The 6,609-nt window shown below is 37.3% G+C and overlaps 2 non-coding genes across 2 annotated transcripts; both read left to right on the top strand.

The window, feature by feature from the left end:
- Positions 1 to 5,660: 5,660 nt before the first annotated feature.
- Positions 5,661 to 5,772, top strand: Trnay-gua. Its single transcript has 2 exons — positions 5,661 to 5,697; positions 5,737 to 5,772. It is a non-coding gene; the product is annotated as a tRNA-Tyr (tRNA).
- Positions 5,773 to 6,289: 517 nt separating this feature from the next.
- Trnay-gua lies at positions 6,290 to 6,383 on the top strand. The gene is made up of 2 exons: positions 6,290 to 6,326; positions 6,348 to 6,383. It is a non-coding gene; the product is annotated as a tRNA-Tyr (tRNA).
- Positions 6,384 to 6,609: the final 226 nt, after the last annotated feature.

Below are 6,609 nucleotides of genomic sequence, written 5' to 3'. Positions count from 1 at the left end.
TCTATCTCTATAACGACTTTTCTCTATTGCGACGGTCCCTTGCGATGTCGTTATATAACGCGCTTCGACTGTACATACATTTTTTGTATTTTTAACTTTGCACGGTCTTCAATTGACCTCTACAAATAATGATATTTTATACTATTCCCAGACACCAGAAGTCACATAAAAGTTTATTACTGTGATTAGTTTATAAGTTTATTACTCATCAATTCATACAAATTACATATAAAACCCGCAAAAAACACGGTAGATTTGATGAGTTTCCTCGCATAACACGTTTTTGTTCTGAGTTCATTTGTACATTTTTTTCGTCCCGTACACTCGTAAAAAGTAAGTCGAATCAATCCGTACAGCTGTTAAAATAACATTTGTTATCATAAGTTAAGTCGCATAAGCTTAGTTCGGTAGAAAATTTATCCACTCGCATTGTATGTCCATCATTCATCACATAAATATGCACGTATATCACCTCCACTTTCATACGTAGAAAGCCTTTTCTCGACATCTTATAAGTGAAATTTTTGCACATACCAAGCCTCTATTGATGATTTGTTATACGTACATTTTGGTTGTCTGGGTTCCGCTTTTGCATCGTCAGTCCGTGTGTCGGTTCCACAGAATATTTTATCCCAACAGTCAGTAAGCTTAGTTTAATGGAACGACATCTAAACAATGAATGTCAGTACAGTATTGATGTTGTCGTTAATAAAGCGAAACATTCAATACTGAATATTTTATTATTTACAGCTTTTTTCACTTTCACACTAAGTGCCCAGCCCACTTAAGTCTGCCGTATATTTTGCTTAATGATATTAGCAAACGTTATTTTGATCTATTGAACAGGGAGTCGTAAGTTCGATTCTCACCGAATCTTTTTTTCGCAAATTTCACATCAATTTGTCCATTTAATCCAATTGCAAAGTATATGCAATGTTTAAATTTTTAGTCAAGAACTTCAAATCAAGATTTCTCGAGATTACTATGAATTTATTTGAAATTGGCCTAGAAGTAGCCAATATCTCGAAAACTAGACGTGCTATGATATTTTTGAAAACTGCAATGGATTCAACCCTTAATTAAGTAAATAGCGGTATTTTAGTGCTTCAGACAAAACGTGTTCCGCAGTGTAACCCTAATGTGTGTGTACTCATTAGCCGTTGACAGTTGTTTTAGCAGCAAAGCAGATTTTTACCGACATTTCTATGATAAACCCTTAAAAGCCCGAGACGGACCTTGAATTTTTCAAATGATCAAAAATTCGGAGACTATAGTTAATCAATGAATTTGATTTAAATTTTAAAGTAAATGCGGTTAGTTGTACCTTGAGTGAGACATCCCCCCTCCCCCTCCCCCTTTTCTTGGTAATAGAAAAGCGTGGACAGGAGGGGTGCAAAATTGGTTTCAAACGAACATCTCAACATCCAAATGAGCTACAAGGTTGGTGTCTTCGACAAAGTTATTCAGCAGATCAAATACTATCTGGCGAGGAAAAATCTGATTGAGGATTCATCCGCTAGATGGCACCAGTGGCAAAATTTATTCAATCATCTGTATCTTAAGATTCTTATTGCTAGAAGTTGGTTTCTTCGGCAAAGTTGTTCAGCTGATCGAGGGCTATCTGGCAGTGAAGAGTCTGATTGATTTTTTTTTCAGCTTGGTGGCACTAGTGACAAATTTCTTCAATTGTCTGTATCTCGAAATCCTTAAAAGCTAGAAGGTTGGTGTCTTCGACAAAGCTATTCAGCAGATCAAGGGCTATCTGGCAGTGAAGAGTCTGATTGGAAATTCATCCACTTGTTAGCGCTAGTAAAAACGCATCTTCGATCTTCTCTACCTCTACCTTATCAGCTAGAAGGTTGGTGTCTTCGGTAAAGTTATTCACCAGATTGAAGGATATCTGGGACTAAAGGGAATGAAAAGGTGGCGATAGTAGTTAAATTTTCTCAAATTGCCTGTATCTTAAAAACCTTCCAAGCTAGAAGGTTGGTGTCTTCGGAAGAAGAGTTTGATTTAGACTATATCCGCTAGGTAGTGCTAATTAAAAATAAATCTTCAATCTTCTATACTTCAAGGTTCTTAACAGCTAGAAGGTTGGTGTCTTCGACAAAGATATTAAGCAGATTTTGGGCTATCTGGCGGTGAAGAGTCTGAATAACAGTTTATTTCGCTAGGTTACGCTAGTGACAATTTTCTGGCAATTGTCTGTATCTTATCAGCTAAAAGGTTGGTGCAAGGCTGTTCAGCATATGAAGTGCTATCTGACGGTGCTTCGGAATTCTTGAGATACAGGTTGTAACTTGCTTCATCTTTGTTCAACTGGTAAAATTTGTGGAAAATGTTTGGTTGAGATCAGCAATATTTTGCTATTTTTATTTTTGCTGTATACAGGTTGCACTCGATTATCCGGAGACTCGATTATCCGGTGACTCGATCATCCGGAATTCTTTACTCGATTATCCGGTGTATGTTTTCTGTTTTTGTGGTTTTTCTGTTTTTATGCATAAATTCAAGATAATAAGGTCTCAAGACCCCTAATGATTTTAGAAATAATTACTGGCTAGTCCACTGCGTCATAATAAAACAACGAAAAAAGATACAGCCTCTCCACATCTCGATATCGAATGGACCATCGAGATAGGGAGAGATCGCGACTTAGATTGAAAACCCACACGTCATTGCGTCATCCTACATTATTCAGATTCACGAAACTTTGGTTTAGTATCCAGATAATGGGCATATCGACACATGGAGAAAAAATCGGGAATGAAAATCACATCGAGATATGGAGATATCGAGATAAGCTTCGGCAAAATTATTCATCAGATTGAAGGCTATCTGAAGGTATAGGGCCTGAATGAGAAGGTATCCACTAGGTGGCGTTAGTACCAAATTTTCTCAAATTACCTGTATCTTAAGAACCTTGAAAGCTAGAAGGTTGGTGTCTTCGGAAGAGATGTTCAGCATTTATTCCATCTAGATATGGAGGGGGAAATTGTATGCAGAATGAAGGGGCTGAAGAAATCATCGACATAGGGAGAGCTGTCGAGATGTGGAGAGTCAACTGTAATATTTAAATTCTTTCATCGCAGATTTTATTGTTTCTTTTAGTGATTCGATTATCGAAGTATTTGATTATCCGGAGTGAACAAAAAGCGATACTCCGGATAATCGAGTCCAACCGGTACCATGGAAACTTCCATTTTTGTTCGCTGAATTCAGCAAAATTTCGCTAAAAATTTCAGCAAGTTTATTGAATTTCCTGTATCTCAAGAATTTTGAATCACCGCTAGATAGCCCTTCATATACCGAACAGCATTGCCGAGGCACCAACCTTCTAGCTGATAAGCATGTTAAGTTACAGACAATTGAAGAAAATTTGTCACTAACGCCACCTAGTGGATAAATTCTCATTCAGGCCCTCTACCACCAGATAGCCTTCATTCTGATGAATAACTTTGCCGAAGACACCAGCTTTCTGATAAGGCTCTTGAGGTAGAGAAGATTGAAGATTTATTTTTACTAGTGCCACCAAGCGGATGAATTTCCAATCAGACTGTTCACTGCCAGATAGCCTTGATCTGTTGAATACTTTGCCGATGACATCAACCTTCTAGCTGTTAAGGATCTTGAGATACAGACAATTGAAGAAAATTTGTCACTAGCGCCACCAAGCTGAAAAAAAATCTATCAGACTCTTCACCGCCAGATAGTCCTTGACATACTGAATAGCTTTGCCGAAGACATCAACCTTCTAGCTAATAAGGATCTTAAGATACAGATGATTGAATACAGTTTACCACTATACCGAATGGCGCCCGAAGCCGTAAATCTCCCTAATTGAAATTTGGACAAGTGTTGATGATTGTTGCTGAATCATGTCACAATTTCGAATTCCACGACATCCTGTAACACCTATGAGAGGTCGTCTTTCTTAAGTATGTGTTCATTCAATCATCCTTTCCCATTCCCCAGCTTTGCAACGACGTGGCCAGGACAGCTCTCGACTATTGGAGATGCGTCAATTTTGCCTAAGAGTTAGAGGTTACTCATAAATTTCTGATTTTGGTAACGGACGGGAAGGAGGCAACCTTCATACAATGGTGTAGGTCTGTATGCGAAATGCTTAATGCTAATGGTAATTTATTAGTATAAGAATTAAAAGAAGATGGAATATTTTTTTAGCGAATGAAATGAATTAATATTTTGATGTCGTGATTTTTTTTAATAAAAATCCGTTGCAGCACCTCGTGAAACGTTTTTTCAAATTTTCCTGGGACGATACATACATATTTGTTAAGAAAATTGAATTAATCAATAATGGAAATACTGCAGATATTTGCTGCCGAAAGTCTAAAGTTGTTCATTGAGTTTCTATTACTACAATTGATAGTCTTAAGTCTATCGCAAGATTATTTACGTTTTCTTGGAAGAAAAAAAAATGCATGCCAAATTGATAAGGCATATCTGTCTGGAAGATTTAACTATGAATTTTGAGTTGTTATCGAATTATGAATTATTTTTTTCTGATATTTCTCTAGAATTCAACCAATTTCTGCTTCTTAAATAGTAAGCAGCGTCCCAAGTATGGATATACAGTGACCCCACGCAGTTGAATCACCCACAATTTATGAATCAGCTGACTTCAAAAGACAAAATCATTATCAAACTTGTCACAAAACATCACAGAATTATTTTTACACATAGTTTCTTATCAGTAAAAATAATTCGGTGATGTTTTGTGACAACTTTGATAATAATTTTGTCTTTTGAAGTCAGCTGATTCATAAATTGTGGGTGATTCAACTGCGTGGGGTCACTGTAATTTCTAACTGTATTTTTACGCGATTTTCTGTAACATCTGTAAGAATTGAGACGAATTTCTTACTGAAAAGGAGAATTTTTACGAAACTTAGAATAAGAATTCTTCTATAAATCGCTTTTATAATTCCTTTATAAAGTTCCTACAACGACAACGCCAAAATTTTTCTTAACTTCTGTTGAAACTGACATCTATATTTATGCATAAAGTTTCTCTAACTCTTCAGTAAGAGCTCATAAATACCTAAAATAAATCGCTCACCAAGAGTTTCCAAAAACATTTTAAGAATTAGCTAATTAAAGTTCATAAGATGATTGAAAAATCGAGCTTCCAGACCGTCAAACTTTGTTGAACATACAGTTTATGACAAATTGATATGATTCAAAACACTTACAAGCAAAACATCTTTAAAAACAATCAGGGATGGTGCACAAATAATGTAACGCTAAATTTCTACTTTTTGTCCCTCTCCCTCCCCTTTGTCACGTTTTTTGTATGAGTCCTTCGAAATTTTTTTAAGGCTTGTCACGCTTGGCTTGACAGCCTCCAAATCTTGAAGCGTGACGTAATTTGTGCAGAACCCCTCATGATTGACAGAGTATATCAAAATTTGGTAATAATTATCTGTACATGTGATGCTCTTATACTCGCTTTTTATTGTCCATCGGTATACTATTTCAACAATTTATGAAAGCTATCAAAATATAGTCATTAAACATGTTTATGCAAAACATGTTTAAAGAAATTCCAAATATGCATGAAACGTAGGATTCATAACACATCACTAGTGTCACATTTTGTGTCAGCACATACCCTCTGAGAGCGCCACTTTGTATCACCTTCGATAGCTCAGTTGGTAGAGCGGTGGACTGTAGTTGCAAATTACTCCAGCTCTGAGTAAGTAGTAAATAGTAATCCATAGGTCGCTGGTTCAAATCCGGCTCGAAGGATGGTGGATATTTTTTGGACACCTTCACTACGTACATACACGTGGTTTTTGCTGAAACATAAGACGGATACTTCAGAAACACATGCTTATCTCAATCCTTTTATCGTAACATGTCTATGACTATTTCACTGTAAACCCGATAACAATGTAAAAGATGCGCAATATCAAATCAGTTACGCCTTCCAGTTTGTTGGCATCACGCTAACCATCCAAACAAAAAGCACGTGGCATTATAAAATCAATTTGAATGCGCGTTCAACTCCGTCGTTTTCGTCCTCCCAACCAAGAATAAGTTGAGGGTAGCAACACCAAGGTACGACATTGAATACAACACACGACCACCACAACCGCATCAAACTGAAGCATCAGGCAGGCAGCTATTGCCTCATCTGCTATTCGCCGAAGAAGGGGAAAAAGTCGATGAAACGCGCACGTTTTCACGTCGTCGCAGTCGATGAAACTGAGCCAGGCAGGGGAACGTTGGTTTTTATTGCCCTTTGGGCACCCTCGTTTACAACACTTCGATAGCTCAGTTGGTAGAGCGGTGGACTGTAGATGTGAAACGCGCTAATAGTAATCCATAGGTCGCTGGTTCAAATCCGGCTCGAAGGGATGGTGTGATATTTTTTGCATGGCGTGACGCGGTGTTGGTTTGGTGGATGTATGGTAGCTTACCCTCTTCAATGATGATTGATTTATAATTCGAGTGTGTAGAACCTTCCTTGGTAGAACTGCTTTTGTATTGAATGAGCGAAAAGGAATCCGGTTGCAAACTGTTATATGATTTCGGCTGAAATAATTGTCCACTGATAGTCTCCTTTTAGAATTCACTTTAATG

Source organism: Aedes aegypti, unplaced genomic scaffold (genome assembly GCF_002204515.2).
Source record: "Aedes aegypti strain LVP_AGWG unplaced genomic scaffold, AaegL5.0 Primary Assembly AGWG_AaegL5_hic_scaff_1036_PBJ_arrow, whole genome shotgun sequence".
NCBI classification, from domain to species: Eukaryota; Metazoa; Arthropoda; class Insecta; order Diptera; family Culicidae; genus Aedes; species Aedes aegypti.
Note: the sequence above shows the minus strand (reverse complement) of the source record. Positions and strands in the feature narration are given on the sequence as shown.